The 21421-nt window shown below is 36.6% G+C and overlaps 1 protein-coding gene across 1 annotated transcript in view; it reads right to left on the reverse strand.

The window, feature by feature from the left end:
* FHL2 (four and a half LIM domains 2) overlaps positions 1-21421 on the reverse strand; it is a 216580-nt gene that overhangs the window by 44170 nt on the left and 150989 nt on the right. The gene's annotated exons all lie outside the window — the stretch shown is intronic.

Below are 21421 nucleotides of genomic sequence, written 5' to 3' on the forward strand. Positions count from 1 at the left end.
AGAGTCATAGACACTGAATCTATCTAGAAACCTAAAAAAGGTTACCCTTGTCTGAGGAATCAATGAACTGATTGGTAAATTGATCCTCCAACCATGAACTTGAAGAAACAACACAAGTCGATTCGTATGAGATTCTTCGAAAATGAGAAGACTGAGCAAGTACCAAGATATTGTCCAAATAAGGAAATACCAAAACCCTGTTCTCTGATTACAGAAAGAAGGGCACCGAGAACCTTTGAAAAAAATTCTTGGAACTGAGGCTAGGCCAAACGGTAGAGCCAAAAAAACTGGTAATGCTTGTCTAAAAAGAGAATCTCAGACACTAAAAGTGATCTGGATGAATCGGAATATGCAGATACACATCCTGTAAATCTATTGTAGACATATAATGCCCTTGCTAAACAAAAGGCAGGATAGTCCTACAGTAACCATCTTGAATGTTGGTATCCTTACATAACGATTCAATATTGATAGATCCGGAACTGGTCTGAAGGAATTGACCTTCTTTGGTACAATGAAGAGATAAAATAAAACCCCAGCCCCTGTTCCAGAACTGGAACTGGCATAATTACTCCAGCCAACTCTAGATCTGAAACACATTTCAGAAATGCTGAGCCTTTGCTGTGTTAACTGGGACACGGGAAAGAAAAAAATCTCTTAGCAGGAGGCCTTAACTGAAGCCAATTCTGTACCTTTCTGAAACAATGTTCTGAAACCAGAAATTGAGAACGGAATTGATCAAAATTTCTTTGAAGAAAACGTAATCTGCCCCATACCAGCTGAGCTGGAATAAGGTCCGCACCTTCATGGGTACTTAGGAGCTGGCTATAGGTTTTCTATAAGGCTTGGATATATTCCAAACTGGAAATAGTTTCCAAACTGATACCGCTCCTGAGGATGAAGGATCAGGCTTTTGTTCCTTATTGTGAGGAAAGGAACGAAAATGATTATTAGACCTAAATTTACCTTAGATTTTTTATCCTTTGGTAAAAAAGTTCCCTTCCTTCCAGAAACAGTTGAGATAATAATTTATTACCCTGGAAAGAAAGGGAAAGCAAAGTTGACTTAGAAGACATATCAGCATTCCAAGTTTAATCCATAAAGCTTTGCTAGCTAAAATAGCTAGAGACATATACCTGACATCAACTCTAATGATATCAAAAGATGGTATCACCAATAAAATTATTAGCATGTTATAGAATAATAATAATGCTATAAAATTATGATCTGTTACTTGTTGCGCTAAAGCTTCTAACCAAAAAGTTGAAGCTGCAGCAACATCCGCTAAAAATATAGCAGGTCTAAGAAGATTACCTGAACATAAGTAAGCTTTTCTTAGAAAGGATTCAATTTTCCTATCTAAAGGATCCTTAAATGAATTACTATCTGCCGTAGGAGTAGTAGCACATTTAGCAGGAGTAGAGACAGCCCCATAACCTTAGGGATTTTGTCCCAAAAAAACTCTAATCTGTCAGATGGCACAGGATATAATTGCTTAAATGTTTAGAAGGAGTAAAAGAATTACCCAAATTATTCCATTCCCTGGAAATTACTTCAGAAATAGCATCAGGGAGATTAAACACTTCTGGAATAACTACAGGAGATTTTAAAAACCTTATTTAAACGTTTAGATTTAGTATCAAGAGGACCAGAATCCTCTATTTCTAATGCAATTAATACTTCTTTAAATAAAGAACGAATAAATTCCATCTTGAACAAATACAAAGATTTATCAGCATCAACTTCTGAGACAGAAACCTCTGAACCAGAAGAACCATTATTAGTATCAGAATGATGATGTTCATTTAAAAATTCATCTGAAAAAAGAGAAGTTTTAAAAGACTTTTATGTAAACTAGAAGGAGAAATAACAGACATAGCCTTCTTAATGGATGTAAAAATAAAATCTCTTATGTTTATCAGGAACACTCTGAAAATTAGATGTTGACGGAACAGCAACAGGTAATGTAACAGTACTAAAGGAAATTTTATCTGCATTAATAAGTTTGTCATGACATGCAATACAAACAACAGCTGGAAAAACAGATACCAAAAATTATAGCAGATACACTTAGCTTGGTAGCTCCAGCACTAGACAGCGATTTTCCTGTAGTATCTTCTGACTCAGATGCAACGTGAGACATCTTGCAATATGTAAGAGAAAAAACAACATATAAAGCAAAATTGATCAAATTCCTTAAATGACAGTTTCAGGAATGGGAAAAAATGCCAAAGAACAAGCTTCTAGCAACCAGAAGCAATGAAAAAATAAGACTGAAATAATGTGGAGACAAAAGCGACGCCCTTATTTTTTAGCGCCAAATAAGACGCCCACATTATTTGCCGCCTAAATGCTTTTGGCGCCAAAAATGACGCCACATCCGGAACGCCGACATTTTTGGTGCAAAATAACGTCAAAAAATGACGCAACTTCCGGCGACACGTATGACGCCGGAAACGGAAAAGAATTTTTGCGCCAAAAAAGTCCGCGCCAAGAATGACGCAATAAAATGAAGCATTTTCAGCCCCCGCGAGCCTAACAGCCCACAGGGAAAAAAGAGTCAAATTTTTGAAGGTAAGAAAAAATTATTAATTCAAATGCATTATCCCAAATATGAAACTGACTGTCTGAAAAATAAGGAAAGTTGAACATTCTGAGTCAAGGCAAATAAATGTTTGAATACATATATTTAGAACTTTATAAACAAAGTGCCCAACCATAGCTTAGAGTGTCACAGAAAATAAGATTTACTTACCCCAGGGCACTCATCTACATGTTTGTAGAAAGCCAAACCAGTACTGAAACGAGAATCAGCAGAGGTAATGGTATATATAAGAGTATATCGTCGATCTGAAAAGGGAGGTAAGAGATGAATCTCTACGACCGATAACAGAGAACCTATGAAATAGACCCCGTAGAAGGAGATCACTGCATTCAAATAGGCAATACTCTCCTCACATCCCTCTGACATTCACTGCACGCTGAGAGGAAAACCGGGCTCCAACTTGCTGCGGAGCGCATATCAACGTAGAATCTAGCACAAACTTACTTCACCACCTCCATCGGAGGCAAAGTTTGTAAAACTGAATTGTGGGTGTGGTGAGGGGTGTATATATAGGCATTTTAAGGTTTGGGAAACTTTGCCCCTCCTGGTAGGAATGTATATCCCATACGTCACTAGCTCATGGACTCTTGCTAATTACATGAAAGAAAGCCCTTTTAAGGGCTGGTAAAAGAGCTGGTTACTTTTTAATTTAGAATAGGGTAGGGACCTTTATTATTTTGGGGGGCTTTTTTATTTTATTATGGGGCTTAGAGTAGGTGTAATTAGCCTAATATTCTTGTAATCTTTTTTTATTTTTTGTAATTTAGTTTAGTGTATTTAATTGTAGGTACTTGTAGTTAATTTATTTAATTTATTTATTGATAGTGTAGTGTTAGGTTTAATTGTAACTTAGGTTAGGATTTATTTTACAGGTAATTTTGTAATTATTTTAACTAGGTAGCTATTAAATAGTTAATAACTATTTAATAGCTATTGTACCTAGTTAAAATAAATACAAAGTTGCCTGTAAAATAAATATAAATCCTAAAATAGCTGCAATATAATTATTTGTTATATTGTAGCTATATTAGGGTTTATTTTACAAGTAAGTATTTAGCTTTAAATAGGAATACTTTAGTTAATAATATTTAATTTATTTTGTTAGATTAAAATTATATTTAACTTAGGGGGGTGTTAGGGTTAGGGTTAGACTTAGCTTTAGGGGTTAATACATTTATTATAGTAGCGGCGAGGTCCGGTCGGCAGATTAGGGGTTAATAAGTGTAGTTAGGTAGCGGCGACGTTGGGGGGGTCAGATTAGGGGTTAATAAATATAATATAGGTGTCAGCGATGTTAGGGGCAGCAGATTAGGGGTTCATAGGGATAATGTAGGTGGCGGCGGTGTTCGGTCAGCAGATTAGGAGTTAAAATTTTTTATTATAGTGGCGGCGATGTGGGGGGACCTCGGTTTAGGGGTACATAGGTAGTTTATGGGTGTTAGTGTACTTTAGAGCACAGTAGTTAAGAGCTTTATAAACCGGCGTTAGCCCAGAAAGCTCTTAACTACTGACTTTTTTCTGCGGCTGGAGTCTTGTCAGTAGAGGGTCTACTGCTCACTTCAGCCAAGACTCTAAATACCGGCGTTAGGAAGATCCCATTGAAAAGACAGGATACGCAATTGGTGTAAGGGGATCTGCGGTATGGAAAAGTCGCGGCTTGAAAGTGAGCATTAGACCCTTACCTACACGACTCTAAATACCAGCGGGTGGCCAAAAGCAGCGTTAGGACCCCTTAACGCTGCTTTTGACGGCTACCGCAGAACTCTAAATCTAGGCGTAAGTAAATAAATTTTTTAAAAAAAGGCATAATGTCAAAAAGATTTTTTTTTATTCAACAGTCCTTAAATGGACATTATTCACTAATTTTTTTCTTTGCATAAATGTTTTGTAGATTATCTATTTATATAGCTTTTTTAAATGTATAGTTAGATTTGCTTATTTTTAAATAACATTGCTCTGATTCTAAACTCCTAACCAAGCCCCAAGGTTTTATGAGAATACCGTCAGCTACCTACTCCAGCTTGCTCCTGTTTGTGTAAAGGGTTTTTTCATATGCAAAAGAAGGGGGAGGGGGGAAGTGTCTTATTTCCCACTTGCAGTGGGCTTTCCAGCTACCCTTTCAACAGAGCTAAACTGAGAGCTTCTAAGTAAGTTTTTAAACAGTTTTATACTGTATTTTTATATCAGTATCTGTGCACCGTATTCTTTATAGTAGTGTCTATTACATGCAGTTATATGAAAATGAGTGTATACTGTCCCTTTAACAGAAAACCTGTTCCTTAGTATATGGAAATTTTTATAAAGCACCTTTTTAAATTAGCTCAGTAAAACAAAAAATATGTACATATCATTATGTAAAGACCATGTATAATCTGTCATATGCATAAAACATCACCTCTTTAGTGACACAGATCAGTGAGATAGGAGACTGCTTTCCTCAGAGTGATTCCTCTCTTTTTTACTTTCAGGTTTTTTTTTTCAGTTTTAACTCTAAGTAGTTATCCGGTCTTAACCCCCCCCCCCCCCCCACTGTGATCTTGTTGCTCTATTAGTATGATTGACATCCAATGCAGCCAATTAACATAACAGCTTCCTTTCAAATATATATATATATATATATATATATATATATATATATATATATATATTATATATATATATATATATATATATATATATATATATATATATATATATATATATATATATATATATAATGTATTTGCTTGTGATCTGTGTATTTTAACATTTGCTATACCAGTAGTTTATCAAGCAAGCACTGCCACTTTAACATATTTTAAAAAAAAATATATATATATTTTTTTTTAAAGTGCTCCCTACTGCTCCCTAATGCGCCCCGGGCCACTGCCCAGTCTGCCCGCCCCTAGAAACGGCCCTAAATGACTTAGGAGTCACCAGCACTTTAAAAATCTTATACATTTTTATTAGGAATAATTTGTTACAGCAACGTTTCGGGGATTTAACCCCTTAATCATGCTAGTGATACAATCTCTTCAAGATACTTTTATATACAATGTTTGGCGCCAAACTGACCTCACAGGGTCCTATGGCTCCACCTAGTGGTGGTTTTCATTAACACTTTATTCATTAAAAAAAACAGTGAAATAAGTATCAGCAATATTAAAAACATAAGGTAACATAATGACAGATGTATTTTTCATCTCTTTGTTTATCTTAATTTATATCTCTAAATTACTGAGTAACATTTAATTTTTTATATAGACTGCAAGCTTTTACATTGTTATTTTATCTATCCATTAAGGATCTTATTTAATTGGAAGTTGATTTAGTGGAAACAAGATAGGTCAAAATCCTTGTTCAGGCCTTTTGGAATTAGTAATAATGAGGAATTGTGTAAAATAAGATTAGAGGAAATGGCCAAGAAATTTGAAAAAAGAGGTTACTCACATAAATTAAAAGAGAAGGTTAAGTAAATACAAAGCCCCTCAATTAAAACTAATAAAGATAAGGACACAAATAGATTGGTATTTGTTACACAGCATAATCCATATAGCAATGTTATTAGCAAAGCCATCAGAAAAAATTGGCATGTGCTGAAAGATTGTAACCTTAACATAGATCTATTTAAAAAAACTCCCATGATGGCCTATAGAAGGGTCAAAAATATTGGAGACCACTTAGTAAGATCTGATATAGGACCCAATAGAGTGGAGAAACAATCATACATAGGAACAAAAAGGCATGGCAATTATCCTTGTCTAAATTGTGCCAGCTGTAACTCTATTATAAAAGGGAAAAAAATATTTAATCCTCAAAATGGAAAATGTTATAATGTTGAGGGGTATAATACGTGTAACAGCAGCTTTGTAATATACTTAATCAAATGTCCATGCTCTTTGGTCTATTTGGGAGAGACCACCCAAAAGATCAGAGAGAGGCTTAGCCAACATTGTTCTAATATAAGAAGGAAGAACATTGAGGCACCCTTGTCCAAACATTTTTTGGAAAAAGGACATGCCATTAGCCAATTGAGATGGCAAATTATAGAACAGGTTAAGATACAAAGAAATGGCATAAATAGGGAAAAACTACTTAAACAACGTGGGATGTGGTGGATTCACCATTTTGATACACTAATTCCTAAAGGCCTGAACAAGGATTTTGACCTATCTTGTTTCCACTAAATCAACTTCCAATTAAATAAGATCCTTAATGGATAGATAAAATAACAATGTAAAAGCTTGCAGTCTATATCAAAAATTAAATGTTACTCAGTAATTTAGAGATATAAATTAAGATAAACAAAGAAATGAAAAATACATCTGTCATTATGTTACCTTATGTTTTTAATATTGCTGATACTTATTTCACTGTTTTTTTTAATGAATAAAGTGTTAATGAAAACCACCACTAGTTGGAGCCATAGGACCCTATGAGGTCAGTTTGGCGCCAAACATTGTATATAAAAGTATCTTGAAGAGATTGTATCACTAGAATGATTAAGGGGTTAAATCCCAAAAACTTTGCTGTAACAAATTATTCCTAATAAAAATGTATAAGATTTTTAAAGTGCTGGTGACTCCTAAGTCATTTATACGTTTTGGGAGTATTGCAGTCATACTCTGTCACACGGCCCTGTTGTTACCTTTTCTGCTGAACCAAACAATGGAGAGATTTTGTTAAGACAATGACATAGCAAGCCTCAATTTTCTCCAGACTCAATTTTAAATAAGGAAAATGATGGATGGAGTTTGGCAATTGAAAAACAATTGCAGCAAATAAAGTGTCTATCTATTATAGTAAAAATATTAATATGTTATGGATTGGTAAAATGCAAAAAAGTGATGCAATTACAATGCTTTTTACTGCCCCTTTAACAGTTGATGAGTAAGCTGTACATAGGGACGATCACAAACATGCGCTTGTCAATATTAATGAACAAAGCTTTATCTTAAAGGACCACTAAACACAAAAGAATAGCATATCCAATAAATGCATAATAAAGAGACAATGCAAAAGAATTTAGTTTGAATTTCAAATTAGTAGTAGATTTTTTGCTGACAAAAGTCAAAGTTAGCTACATTTTCTTTCCTAATGCATCATGTGACAGCCATCAGCCAATAACAAAATGCATATACTTATATTCTATGATTTTTGCACATGCTCAGTAGGAGCTGGTGCCTTAGAAAGTGTGCATATAAAAAGATTGTGCACATTTAGATAATGAAAGAGAATTGGAAAGTTGTTTAAAAACATAATTTATGTAAGAACTTACCTGATAAATTCATTTCTTTCATATTAACAAGAGTCCATGAGCTAGTGACGTATGGGATATACATTCCTACCAGGAGGGGCAAAGTTTCCCAAACCTTAAAATGCCTATAAATACACCCCTCACCACACCCACAAATCAGTTTAACGAATAGCCAAGAAGTGGGGTGATAAGAAAAAAAGTGCGAAGCATATAAAATAAGGAATTGGAATAATTGTGCTTTATACAAAAAAATCATAACCACCACAAAAAAGGGTGGGCCTCATGGACTCTTGTTAATATGAAAGAAATGAATTTATCAGGTAAGTTCTTACATAAATTATGTTTTCTTTCATGTAATTAACAAGAGTCCATGAGCTAGTGACGTATGGGATAATGACTACCCAAGATGTGGATCTTTCCACACAAGAGTCACTAGAGAGGGAGGGATAAAATAAAGACAGCCAATTCCTGCTGAAAATAATCCACACCCAAAATAAAGTTTAACAAAAACTGCTTCAGAAGAAGAAAATACATCAAAATGGTAGAATTTAGTAAAAGTATGCAAAGAGGACCAAGTTGCTGCTTTGCAGATCTGGTCAACCGAAGCTTCATTCCTAAACGCCCAGGAAGTAGAAACTGACCTAGTAGAATGAGCTGTAATTCTTTGAGGCGGAATTTTACCCGACTCAACATAGGCAAGATGAATTAAAGATTTCAACCAAGATGCCAAAGAAATGGCAGAAGCTTTCTGGCCTTTCCTAGAACCGGAAAAGATAACAAATAGACTAGAAGTCTTACGGAAAGATTTCGTAGCTTCAACATAATATTTCAAAGCTCTAACAACATCCAAAGAATGCAATGATTTCTCCTTAGAATTCTTAGGATTAGGACATAATGAAGGAACCACAATTTCTCTACTAATGTTGTTGGAATTCACAACTTTAGGTAAAAATTCAAAAGAAGTTCGCAACACCGCCTTATCCTGATGAAAAATCAGAAAAGGAGACTCACACGAAAGAGCAGATAATTCAGAAACTCCTCTAGCAGAAGAGATGGCCAAAAGGAACAAAACTTTCCAAGAAAGTAATTTAATGTCCAATGAATGCATAGGTTCAAACGGAGGAGCTTGAAGAGCTCCCAAAACCAAATTCAAACTCCATGGAGGAGAAATTGACTTAATGACAGGTTTTATACGAACCAAAGCTTGTACAAAACAATGAATATCAGGAAGAATAGCAATCTTTCTGTGAAAAAGAACAGAAAGAGCGGAGATTTGTCCTTTCAAAGAACTCGCGGACAAACCCTTATCTAAACCATCCTGAAGAAACTGTAAAATTCTCGGTATTCTAAAAGAATGCCAAGAAAAATGATGAGTAAGACACCAAGAAATATAAGTCTTCCAGACTCTATAATATATCTCTCGAGATACAGATTTACGAGCCTGTAACATAGTATTAATCACGGAGTCAGAGAAACCTCTATGACCAAGAATCAAGCGTTCAATCTCCATACCTTTAAATTTAAGGATTTCAGATCCGGATGGAAAAAAGGACCTTGAGACAGAAGGTCTGGTCTTAACGGAAGAGTCCATGGTTGGCAAGATGCCATCCGGACAAGATCCGCATACCAAAACCTGTGAGGCCATGCCGGAGCTATTAGCAGAACAAACGAGCATTCCCTCAGAATCTTGGAGATTACTCTTGGAAGAAGAACTAGAGGCGGAAAGATATAGGCAGGATGATACTTCCAAGGAAGTGATAATGCATCCACTGCCTCCGCCTGAGGATCCCGGGATCTGGACAGATACCTGGGAAGTTTCTTGTTTAGATGAGAGGCCATCAGATCTATCTCTGGGAGCCCCCACATTTGAACAATCTGAAGAAATACCTCTGGGTGAAGAGACCATTCGCCCGGATGCAACGTTTGGCGACTGAGATAATCCGCTTCCCAATTGTCTACACCTGGGATATGAACCGCAGAGATTAGACAGGAGCTGGATTCCGCCCAAACCAAAATTCGAGATACTTCTTTCATAGCCAGAGGACTGTGAGTCCCTCCTTGATGATTGATGTATGCCACAGTTGTGACATTGTCTGTCTGAAAACAAATGAACGATTCTCTCTTCAGAAGAGGCCAAAACTGAAGAGCTCTGAAAACTGCACGGAGTTCCAAGATATTGATCGGTAATCTCACCTCCTGAGATTCCCAAACTCCTTGTGCCGTCAGAGATCCCCACACAGCTCCCCAACCTGTGAGACTTGCATCTGTTGAAATTACAGTCCAGGTCGGAAGAACAAAAGAAGCCCCCTGAATTAAACGATGGTGATCTGTCCACCACGTCAGAGAGTGCCGAACAATCGGTTTTAAAGATATTAATTGATATATCTTCGTGTAATCCCTGCACCATTGGTTCAGCATACAGAGCTGAAGAGGTCGCATGTGAAAACGAGCAAAGGGGATCGCGTCCGATGCAGCAGTCATAAGACCTAGAATTTCCATGCATAAGGCTACCGAAGGGAATGATTGAGACTGAAGGTTTCGACAGGCTGTAATCAATTTTAGACGTCTCTTGTCTGTTAAAGACAAAGTCATGGACACTGAATCTATCTGGAAACCCAGAAAGGTTACCCTTGTTTGAGGAATCAAAGAACTTTTTGGTAAATTGATCCTCCAACCATGATCTTGAAGAAACAACACAAGTCGATTCGTATGAGACTCTGCTAAATGTAAAGACGGAGCAAGTACCAAGATATCGTCCAAATAAGGAAATACCACAATACCCTGTTCTCTGATTACAGACAGAATGGCACCGAGAATCTTTGTGAAAATTCTTGGAGCTGTAGCAAGGCCAAACGGTAGAGCCACAAATTGGTAATGCTTGTCTAGAAAAGAGAATCTCAGGAACTGATAATGATCTGGATGAATCGGAATATGCAGATATGCATCCTGTAAATCTATTGTGGACATATAATTCCCTTGCTGAACAAAAGGCAATATAGTCCTTACAGTTACCATCTTGAACGTTGGTATCCTTACATAACGATTCAATAATTTTAGATCCAGAACTGGTCTGAAGGAATTCTCCTTCTTTGGTACAATGAAGAGATTTGAATAAAACCCCATCCCCTGTTCCGGAACTGGAACTGGCATAATTACTCCAGCCAACTCTAGATCTGAAACACAATTCAGAAATGCTTGAGCTTTCACTGGATTTACTGGGACATGGGAAAGAAAAAATCTCTTTGCAGGAGGTCTCATCTTGAAACCAATTCTGTACCCTTCTGAAACAATGTTCTGAATCCAAAGATTGTGAACAGAACTGATCCAAATTTCTTTGAAAAAACGTAACCTGCCCCCTACCAGCTGAACTGGAATGAGGGCCGTACCTTCATGTGAACTTAGAAGCAGGCTTTGCCTTTCTAGCAGGCTTGGATTTATTCCAGACTGGGGATGGTTTCCAAACTGAAACTGCTCCTGAGGACGAAGGATCAGGCTTTTGTTCTTTGTTGAAACGAAAGGAACGAAAACGATTGTTAGCCCTGTTTTTACCTTTAGACTTTTTATCCTGTGGTAAAAAAGTTCCTTTCCCACCAGTAACAGTTGAAATAATAGAATCCAACTGAGAACCAAATAATTTGTTTCCCTGGAAAGAAATGGAAAGTAGAGTTGATTTAGAAGCCATATCAGCATTCCAAGTCTTAAGCCATAAAGCTCTTCTGGCTAAGATAGCCAGAGACATAAATCTAACATCAACTCTAATAATATCAAAAATGGCATCACAGATGAAATTATTAGCATGCTGGAGAAGAATAATAATATCATGAGAATCACGATTTGTTACTTGTTGCGCTAGAGTTTCCAACCAAAAAGTTGAAGCTGCAGCAACATCAGCCAATGATATAGCAGGTCTAAGAAGATTACCTGAACATAGATAAGCTTTTCTTAGAAAAGATTCAATTTTTCTATCTAAAGGATCCTTAAACGAGGTACCATCTGATGTAGGAATGGTAGTACGTTTAGCAAGGGTAGAAATAGCCCCATCAACTTTAGGGATTTTGTCCCAAAATTCTAATCTGTCAGGCGGAACAGGATATAATTGCTTAAAACGTTTAGAAGGAGTAAATGAATTACCCAATCTATCCCATTCCTTAGCAATTACTGCAGAAATAGCATTAGGAACAGGAAAGACTTCTGGAATAACCGCAGGAGCTTTAAAAACCTTATCCAAACGTATAGAATTAGTATCAAGAGGACTAGAATCCTCTATTTCTAAAGCAATTAGTACTTCTTTAAGTAAAGAGCGAATAAATTCCATCTTAAATAAATATGAAGATTTATCAGCATCAATCTCTGAGACAGAATCCTCTGAACCAGAAGAGTCCAAAGAATCAGAATGATGGTGTTCATTTAAAAATTCATCTGTAGAGAGAGAAGATTTAAAAGACTTTTTACGTTTACCAGAAGGAGAAATAACAGACAAAGCCTTCTTTATGGATTCAGAAACAAAATCTCTTATGTTATCAGGAACATTCTGCACCTTAGATGTTGAGGGAACTGCAACAGGCAATGGTACATCACTAAAGGAAATATTATCTGCATTAACAAGTTTGTCATGACATTTAATACAAACAACAGCTGGAGGAATAGCTACCAAAAGTTTACAGCAGATACACTTAGCTTTGGTAGATCCAGCAGGCAGAGGTTTTCCTGTAGTATCTTCTGGCTCAGATGCAACGTGAGACATCTTGCAATATGTAAGAGAAAAAACAACATATAAAGCAAAATAGATCAAATTCCTTATAAGACAGTTTCAGGAATGGGAAAAAAATGCCAAACATCAAGCTTCTAGCAACCAGAAGCAAATAAAAAATGAGACTGAAATAATGTGGAGACAAAAGCGACGCCCATATTTTTTTGGCGCCAAATAAGACGCCCACATTATTTGGCGCCTAAATGCTTTTGGCGCCAAAAATGACGCCACATCCGGAACGCCGACATTTTTGGCGCAAAATAACGTCAAAAAAAATGACGCAACTTCCGGCGACACGTATGACGCCGGAAACGGAAATGAATTTTTGCGCCAAAAAAGTCCGCGCCAAGAATGACGCAATAAAATGAAGCATTTTCAGCCCCCGCGAGCCTAACAGCCCACAGGGAAAAAAGTCAAATTTTTGAGGTAAGAAAAATATGATAATTAAAGCATAATCCCAAATATGAAACTGACTGTCTGGAAATAAGGAAAGTTGAACATTCTGAGTCAAGGCAAATAAATGTTTGAATACATATATTTAGAACTTTATAAATAAAGTGCCCAACCATAGCTTAGAGTGTCACAGAAAATAAGACTTACTTACCCCAGGACACTCATCTACATGTTTGTAGAAAGCCAAACCAGTACTGAAACGAGAATCAGTAGAGGAAATGGTAAATATAAGAGTATATCGTCGATCTGAAAAGGGAGGTAAGAGATGAATCTCTACGACCGATAACAGAGAACCTTATGAAATAGACCCCGTAGAAGGAGATCACTGCATTCAATAGGCAATACTCTCCTCACATCCCTCTGACATTCACTGCACGCTGAGAGGAAAACCGGGCTCCAACTTGCTGCGGAGCGCATATCAACGTAGAATCTAGCACAAACTTACTTCACCACCTCCCTTGGAGGCAAAGTTTGTAAAACTGATTTGTGGGTGTGGTGAGGGGTGTATTTATAGGCATTTTAAGGTTTGGGAAACTTTGCCCCTCCTGGTAGGAATGTATATCCCATACGTCACTAGCTCATGGACTCTTGTTAATTACATGAAAGAAATTGTGTGTTCTATCTTAATCATGAAAATTTAATTTTGACTTTAGTGTCCCATTAACCTTTTTCATTACAAAACAACAAAAGAACAATGAATCCCAACAAAAATGCTCTACATGATAGTTTTGAGATAAATGTCCCTCTAACTAGAGTTGGTGATTTACAAACACTATGTTTAATTATTATTTTATTATTATTATTGGTTATTTGTAGAGCGCCAACAGATTCGGCAGCGCTATATTTAATCAAATACACAAAGAAAAAACAATTGTTTAACACACAGACATGAAAAATGGATCTACTCTTCACATGAATATTTTCTTACAAATTGTATTCTATTTGAATGTTTTCCCATACACATTATTACTTCCAAAAAAAATATTATTTTCATTATTTCAAAATTTCCAAAAAAAGGAAATTTGATTATGATGATGATTGTAATTATTATTATCCTCATTAACTTGTATAGCATTGTCAAATTCTGCTGGAGGAGGGCCCTGCTCCAAAGAACCAGTGTAGGGACTGGCAGAGCGGTACAGGCAATGTAATAACTATTTATAAAAGGGCCAACTTTAGAAAGGTTGGGTGCACTGCTGGATTTGGTAAGTGTGACAACAAGACAGCTGCATTCTAGTAATATTTACTACAAGTACTGTAATAAACCTTACAGTTCCCATGAACCACTGAAGACAACTATGGATAAGGATAACTCCCATAGTTTATTTTTAACAAAGATGCATCCATGTTTCAAGGAAACTGCAATACATATTAAACACCCTCTTTTTATTGCAAACAAAATACTTTAAAGTCCCTTAAATTTCAATTGAATTTTTTTTTTTACCATAAAGAGTTTCTGAATACTAATTTTAATAGGCAAATTTAAGGGGACAGTAAAGTCAAAATGTTTATGATTCAGATAGAACATACAATTTTAAATAACTTTCTAATTTACTTCTATTATCTAATTTGCTTTGTTTTCTTTGTATCATTTGTTAAAAAGCATACCTATGTAGGCTCAGAAACACAATGCACTGCTGGGAAGTAGCTTTTGAGTGGAAGCTGCACAAATATAACTCTTGTCATTGGCTTACTCAATGTGTTCAGCTATCTCCCAGTAGTGCACTGCTGCTCCTTCTACAAAAGATATGAAGCAGATTTGATAATAGAAGTAAATTGGAAATAATTATAATTACATATACAATTTACCATAGTTTTAAAATAAATATTGCAATGAACAGTCATAATTTATTGTCCTGGATATTACTTTAATTTACCTCAGTATAAAATTATCAAACATTATTTATTTGCTCTGAAATTGCTGTATTGCAAATAGTGTTGGGGACGTAGAATGCATTTTGAAGTTACTGTATAAGACAATGCTACACAAAGTCCAACATTTTACCTTAGAGGAACTAATAATATACTGCTGCAAAGGAGACAAAAAGCATTAAAGAAACAGTCTATTCCACAATTGTTATTGTTTAAAAAGATAGATAATCCCTTTATTACCTATTCTCCAGCTATGCATAACCAACACTGTTATACTAATACACTTTTTACCTCTGTGATTACCTTGTATCTAAACCCCTTATTTCAGTTATTTTGACAGACTGCATTTTAGCCAATCAGTGCTGACTCATAAGTAACTCCATGTGAGTGAGCACAATGTTATCTAATATAGCACACATGAACTAGTGCTGTATAGCTGTGAGAAAAGCTGTCAAAATGCATTGAAATAAGAGGGGGACTTCAACGGCTTAAAAATTAGCTTTCAACAAAGAATACCAAGAGAACAAAGCAAATTAGATTATAAAAGTAAGTTGGAAAGTTGTTATGGTGATATGGGGAAGGTTAAGCATGAATAAGGGCTAGCATTAAGCCCAAAATGTCACTTTTTCTTTGTTGGACCCTGTGCATGATAATATAATAATTGTCCTAATAATAAATAAATTTATCTGCTAGAGGTTTGGATAATTTGTGTTCCATGGGAGTAACCTGTATTTTAATAGGGAAACATTGTTGTGGGTTTCTAATATTCAAAGCACTGTCCTCCATCTTAGCTATATATATAATATATATATAGCGATATTTCCCAGAGTGACAGTGAACCTGAATATACTTATGCATAATTTGAAGTGCTACTACACTAAAACTTTTTTTATTTTCGCGAATGCAGAGTCTATTTTTTGTAAACCCTCTCTGCCGCCTACATCGCAGTTCAGTGGTGATCCCTATTATATCCTAAGGGAGACACATCGCCACTCGTCAGCGCAAAGAGGTTCGGCCCACTTTTTTTTTTAAGCATATATCAACAGACTAATGGACTGTCAACGTTTTGAATATCAGGGCCTCAGACAAAGCATACCATTTAAAAAAAAAATCCAATTCACTTCCATTAGCAAATTTGCTTTAATCCCATGATATCCTGTGTTGAAGAAATACCTAGGTAGGCATCTGGAGCACTACATGACAGGAAAAAGTGCTGCCATCTAGTGCTTTTGTAAATGAATAACATTCTTGCAAAACAGCTACCATATAGTGCTCCAGAAATGGGCAACTAAGCTTACATCCTTATTTTTCCACAAAAGATGTCCAAGAGATTGAAGAAAACTTGATAATAGGAGTAAATTAAAAAGTTGTTTAAAATTGCATGTTCTATCTGTATCATAAAAGAAACATTTGGGGTTTCATATCCCTTTAATCAGCTTTCTTTACACTTATATGGGCCTTGGGCACCTAAACATCTTTTCTTTACACTTCCCAAAGTTTAATAATGCCAAATACAACAAAAAAAGTCAAAGTAAATAAACATTAACATGGAAGCATTGAATCTGTTTACACAACACTGTCTCCCCAATCAGCATGTCTGATAAACAGAAAGCTATGTTTGTTTAAAACATTTGGCCTTCCAAAAAAGGATTTATTTCACAATGAATATGAAGAACACACATTAATAATTATAAATTGATGTTTAACCCCTTAACTGCTGAGCCATTTCACACCCCTGCGCTGAGCTGTATTGGAGTTTTTAGCTCTTCTCATTTAAGATCTACTGTAGGTAGGATTGCCACCCGCCCCGGTTTTACCGGGACAGTCCGGGTCTGAGGCTCTGTGTCCCTTGTCCCGGAACTAGCCTCAAATGCCCCGGGCTAAGAGCTCCCCTGGTGCAGCAAGCAGTAGTGAGCACAGACTTTACAAAAAATAAGCTGGCCAGAGGAGCGCTTAGCCCGGGAGTACTAAAAAAAAACGGGTAGGTGGAGTCTGCAGGAGAGACGGAGGATGATGTGGGACAGTGGGAGGGGGGAAGAGGGTCGAGGAGGGGAGTCGTCACATCCTGCGGCAGCGAGAGGCAAGACATCACGCGCACCAGTCCGCCCCACTAGTTATCCGAGTCCGGTCACACTGGTTCACGATGCCCGCAAGCAATCCCAGGTAATGCGCGGTCTCATCTCCATCTCATCTCCAAACACTGCTCCAATAATTTTGTAAAGTTGTTGCCCAAATGTTAGTTTGTGATTTAACGGAATAACAGTGTCAATTATATTTTCTGTTAAGCTTGTTAATCTGAGTTTATCTTCTCTAAATAATTTTCTCGGCTAGCCTATACTTGGTATTGGGGTTTCAATTTGGTATATATATATATAAAAATTGATTTCATAATGGTTTTGAGGCCACGAGAAGCCACTCCCCAAGCCACACCCTGAAACACACCCTCTCCACGCCCACTTTTCATTGAGAAACTCACCCAAATTATATAGTAATTTTTTTTAGCAGACCCAGCAAATTCAAACTATACCATTATTTTATGTATATATCATGACATTACAAATCTATAAAATAAAATTGTGAAAAATTCATATTTTAACATTTTAATAAACAGGGTTGTAAACAAATGCATATCTGTTTTTATTTAAACTCTTTAGCCAAAAGAAGCAGGGTTTATCTTCAGATAATAAGAGCTTTGCTATTAAAGGCACAGTCAACTCAAAATGTTTTATTGTTTAAAAAGATAATCCCTTTATTACCCATTCCCCAGTGTTGCACAACCAACATTGTTATATTAATACACTTTTTATTTCTGTGATTACCTTGTATCTAAGCCTTTTCTGACAGCCCCCTGATCAGATGACTTTTTATTTATTATTTATTGACTTGCATTTTATCCAATTAGTGCAGTGTCTGCCACAACAATTGGCGTTTGGCACAATGTTCTCTATATGGCCCACATGAACTAGCAGTCTCCTTGTGTGAAAAGCTATTACAAAAGTGATAAGAGGCTGTCTATAGAAACAGGCAGAAATTTAGAGGTTTAAACGTTATCAAGTATAAATAATGTTGGTTGTGCAAAGCTGGGGAATGGGTAGTAAGGCATTATCTATCTTTTTAAACAATAAACATTTTGGTGTTGACTGTCCCTTTAAGTGTATACAGATAACTTTGATCTGCACATAGGGGCTCCTGCTCAAAAAAACCCAAACATATTTAATTATGCCAGGTGATCACTATTACCTTAGGCCTAGATTTAGAGTTGGGCGGTAGCCGTCAAAACCAGCGTTAGAGGGTCCTAACGCTGGTTTTTACCGCCCGCTGGTATTTGGAGTCAGTCAGGAAAGGGTCTAACGCTCACTTTGCAGTCGCGACTTTTCCATACCGCAGATCCCCCTACGCCATTTGCGTATCCTATCTTTTCAATGGGATCTTTCTAACGCCGGTATTTAGAGTCGTGGCTGAAGTGAGCGTTAGAAATCTAACGACAAAACTCCAGCCGCAGAAAAAAAACAGGAGTTAAGAGCTTTCTGGGCTAACTCCGGTTTATAAAGCTCTTAACTACTGTGCTCTAAAGTACACTAACACCCATAAACTACCTATGTACCCCTAAACCGAGGTCCCCCCACATCGCTGCCACTCTATTAAAATTTTTTAACCTCTAATCTGCCGCTCCGTACACCGCCGCCAGCTACGTTATCCCTATGTACCCCTAATCTGCTGCCCCTAACATCGCCGACCCCTATATTATATTTATTAACCCCTAATCTGCCGCCCCCGCTATCGCTGACACCTGCATATTTTTTTTAACCCCTAATCTGCCGCTCCGTACACCACCGCCAGCTACATTATCCCTATGTACCCCTAATCTGCTGCCCCTAACACCGCCGACCCCTATATTATATTTATTAACCCCTAATCTGCCGCCCCCAACGTCGCCTCCACCTACCTACAATTATTAACCCCTAATCTGCCGACCGGATCTCACCGCTACTATAATAAATGTATTAACCCCTAAAGCTAAGTCTAACCCTAACCCTAACACCCCCCTAAGTTAAATATAATTTAAATCTAACGAAATAAATTAACTCTTATTAAATAAATTATTCCTATTTAAAGCTAAATACTTACCTGTAAAATAAACCCTAATATAGCTACAATATAAATAATAATTATATTGTAGCTATTTTAGGAATAATATTTATTTTACAGGCAACTTTGTAATTATTTTAACCAGGTACAATAGCTATTAAATAGTTAATAACTATTAAATAGTTACCTAGTTAAAATAATTACAAAATTACCTGTAAAATAAATCCTAACCTATGTTACAATTAAACCTAACACTACACTATCAATAAATTAATTAAATACAATACCTACAATTATCTACAATTAAACCTAACACTAAACTATCAATAAATAAATTAAATAAACTACCTACAATTATCTACAATTAAACCTAACACTACACTATCAATACATTAATTAAATACAATATCTACAAATAAATACAATGAAATAAACTAACTAAACTACAAAAAATAAAAAAGAACTAAGTTACAAAAAATAAAAAAATATTTACAAACATTAGAAAAATATTACAACAATTTTAAACTAATTACACCTACTCTAAGCCCCCTTATAAAATAACAAAGACCCCCAAAATAAAAAAATGCCCTACCCTATTCTAAATTAAAAAAGTTCAAAGCTCTTTTACCTTACCAGCCCTGAAAAGGGCCCTTTGCGGGGCATGCCCCAAAGAATTCAGCTCTTTTGCCTGTAAAAAAAACACATACAATACCCCCCCAACATTACAACCCACCACCCACATACCCCTAATCTAACCCAAACCCCCCTTAAATAAACCTAACACTAAGCCCCTGAAGATCTTCCTACCTTATCTTCACCTCGCCGGGTATCACACCGATCCGTCCTGGCTCCGATGTCTTGAACCAAGCCCAAGCTGGGGGGCTGAAGATGTCTATGATCCGGATGAAGTCTTCATCCAAGCGGGAGCTGAAGAGGTCCATGATCCGGCTGAAGTCTTCTATCAACGGCATCTTCAATCTTCTTTCTTCCGGAGCCATCATCTTCCAGCCGACGCGGATCCAACCTCTTCTACCGACGCCTACTCACCGAATGACGGTTCCTTTAAATGACGTCATCCAAGATGGCGTCCGTCGAATTCCGATTGGCTGATAGGATTCTATCAGCCAATCGGAATTAAGGTAGGAAAATTCTGATTGGCTGATGGAATCAGCCAATCAGAATCAAGTTCAATCCGATTGGCTGATCCGATCAGCCAGATTGAGCTCGCATTCTATTGGCTGATTGGAACAGCCAATAGAATGCGAGCTCAATCTGATTGGCTGATCGGATCAGCCAATCGGATTGAACTTGATTCTGATTGGCTGATTCCATCAGCCAATCAGAATTTTCCTACCTTAATTCCGATTGGCTGATAGAATCCTATCAGCCAATCGGAATTCGAGGGACGCCATCTTGGGAGAAGAAGATGGATCCGCGCTGGAGGTCTTCAAGATGGAGCCGTTCGTCATCGGATGAAGATAGAAGATGCCGCTTGGATCAAGGTGGTTGCCGGTCCGGATCTCATCTTCTTCCCGGATAGGATGAAGACTTTGGAGCCTCTTCTGGACCTCTTCAGCCGCCGCTTGATAGAAGACTTCAGCCGGATTATGGATCGCCAGCCCCCGCTTGGGCTTGGATGAAGACTTCGGAGGCTTGGATCAAGACTTCGGAGGACGGATCGGTGAACCTGGCATGGTGAAGATAAGGTAGGAAGATCTTCAAGGGCTTAGTGTTAGGTTTATTTAAGGGGGGTTTGGGTTAGATTAGGGGTATGTGGGTGGTGGGTTGTAATGTTGGGGGGGGGGTATTGTATGTTTTTTTTTATAGGCAAAAGAGCTGAATTATTTGGGGCATGCCCCGCAAATGGCCCTTTTCAGGGCTGGTAAGGTAAAAGAGCTTTGAACTTTTTTAATTTAGAATACGGTAGGGCATTTTTTTATTTTGGGGGTCTTTGTTATTTTATTAGGGGGCTTAGAGTAGGTGTAATTAGTTTAAAATTGTTGTAATATTTTTCTAATGTTTCTAAATATTTTTTTATTTTTTGTAACTTAGTTCTTTTTTATTTTTTGTAGTTTAGTTAGTTTATTTCATTGTATTTATTTGTAGATATTGTATTTAATTAATGTATTGATAGTGTAGTGTTAGGTTTAATTGTAGATAATTGTAGGTATTTTATTTAATTTATTTATTGATAGTGTAGTGTTAGGTTTAATTGTAGATAATTGTAGGTATTGTATTTAATTTATTTATTGATAGTGTAGTGTTAGGTTTAATTGTAACTTAGGTTAGGATTTATTTTACAGGTAATTTTGTAATTATTTTAACTAGGTAACTATTTAATAGTTATTAACTATTTAATAGGCATTGTACCTGGTTAAAATAAATACAAAGTTGCCTGTAAAATAAATATTAATCC

Source organism: Bombina bombina, chromosome 3 (assembly GCF_027579735.1).
Source record: "Bombina bombina isolate aBomBom1 chromosome 3, aBomBom1.pri, whole genome shotgun sequence".
Classification (NCBI taxonomy): domain Eukaryota; kingdom Metazoa; phylum Chordata; class Amphibia; order Anura; family Bombinatoridae; genus Bombina; species Bombina bombina.